The sequence below is a fragment of the Castanea sativa genome, chromosome 3 (genome assembly GCF_040712315.1).
Source record: "Castanea sativa cultivar Marrone di Chiusa Pesio chromosome 3, ASM4071231v1".
In the NCBI taxonomy this organism is placed as follows: Eukaryota; Viridiplantae; Streptophyta; class Magnoliopsida; order Fagales; family Fagaceae; genus Castanea; species Castanea sativa.
In genome coordinates, this window is record NC_134015.1 from 7,165,670 (window position 1) to 7,167,687 (window position 2,018).

Below are 2,018 nucleotides of genomic sequence, written 5' to 3' on the forward strand. Positions count from 1 at the left end.
TTTCCTATGTGTCACAACATACTTAATTGTAGTCAAAATTCATGGGAAAACGAAAAAAATATATATATACAAATCTAACAAAAAAAACTGCCAAATAAAAACCAAATGTAACCTAAATACAAAAATCAACAAAACATAAATCAATTCAAATTTCAAGGGCAAGCGAAAAAGTACAAATCTAACAAAAATCTTCCAAACAAAAACAAAATCTAACCAATACAATAATCGACAAAACAGAACTCAAGAAATTGAAAAAAATAAATAAATGGGAAATTAGGGTAATAGGTAGCCAAATCTTAGACCTTGATTGAGCAATTCTTTTTGCAGAAGATGGAATATAATAATGTCAAAACACTACCATGTTTAGAGTTTTTTTTTTTTTTAAGCACTCCCACACTGCCACAATTCTACACTCCCACGTTTAGATAAAAAAGAAACACTCCTATTTTGTACCGGAAAAAATACCGGTTGTACCGGCCGCGTACGGGCCATATCGGCCAATTTCGAGCAATACCAGCCGTTACGAGGCGTACCGGCCAGAAAAAAACTTTTTTTTTTTAAGTTTTGTAATTTTTGAATTTTTGTAAGGGCATAATTGTAACTTATATATATTAACTTATTAGTATTATTTGTTTTCTTAGTATGCAATGAACAACTAAGCTTTCTATTTTTTATATTGTATTTTTTTTTTTTCCTTTTAATTGATACTAAAGTCTAAAACTATGAATAATTTGTTTTGAATTGAAGTAATGTTTTATAATAAACTTTTATATTTACTATAATATAAGTGAAATATTATATGCTTATAAATATGGTTCTAGAGATTTTGGTGTGTATATAATATATATATATATATATATATATATATATATATATATAATAGCGGTAAACTCGAAACGGTATACCGGTATTGACCAGTATCCGAAATATATCATACCGGTAGCCAAACCAATACGTCCTCTAGTACGGTATTCACTTCCTTGATTAAAATACGTTTTCATAAAGCCATGTATAACAGAGAATTTGAAATTAAATAGTTAATAAAATTCATCAAATGGATTTTATCTTTAACTTATATATCTGTGTTGATAAAAGATAATTAATATTATCTTTATCTTCAACGTTGAGGTTGAGGTTGATTTGAGCTTGAATTCTGCATTGTAATTGTATAAAACATCAATACTCATCCGCTCCTCTCATCCCTATATAAATCCTAACTCCTCTTCTCCAAGTTCGTAAGAAAAATACCCTAGCCGCAACCACAGCCACACATCGTGAGAATCCCCAATCCACCCCAATCCACAGACATGGCCACGGCTAACACTTCAGCCAAATCTTGGTGGAATACCATTGCCGGCAGCATTGTGAATTACTGCCTTAAACACTACAGCCACATCAGATGCTCTCCTTCCACATATTCATTATGGTTTTTTTTTTTTTAATTTTTTTTAAAGATGCTTAAGCTTGAGCCATCATCACCTTTCTCTAAAATTTTGTCTTTTGAAAGTTTTGTTCTTTTTTGTCTATTAAAATTTCTTTCGTAAGTTATATATGTATGGTTCCATTAATATTTCCAATCTTAAGTTGCTTTCAAGAAATTAAAGAAAAGTTTTTCTTTTAACTAATAACACACAAAGTGATGAAAACGGTGAAGAACTTTTTTGTTAGAAGGTATACAAAGACAAGAAAGTCAAATTGTTTTTTATTCAATTTTTTTTTTTCAAAACAGATGTTTAGCAAGTGATCTTTGCCATGCAATCTTCTAACTCCAAATTTCAAAGCAATGGACTTTTAGTTGTGGCTATTTTAATAGTTTATACTCTGTTGACAAAATTTCATTAGTGGAAATTCAATTTCATTCCAGCCAAGCTCGATAGGGTTATTGTAATGTTAGCTAATTATGTAGGGTAAGGCTTTCTTCATTCTCATCATTTCTCTTTTATGTACATTGTTACAACATTATGTTCAAAATTCTAAATTCCTTGATATGAGACTAACAACTTTTTATATGAAATTCA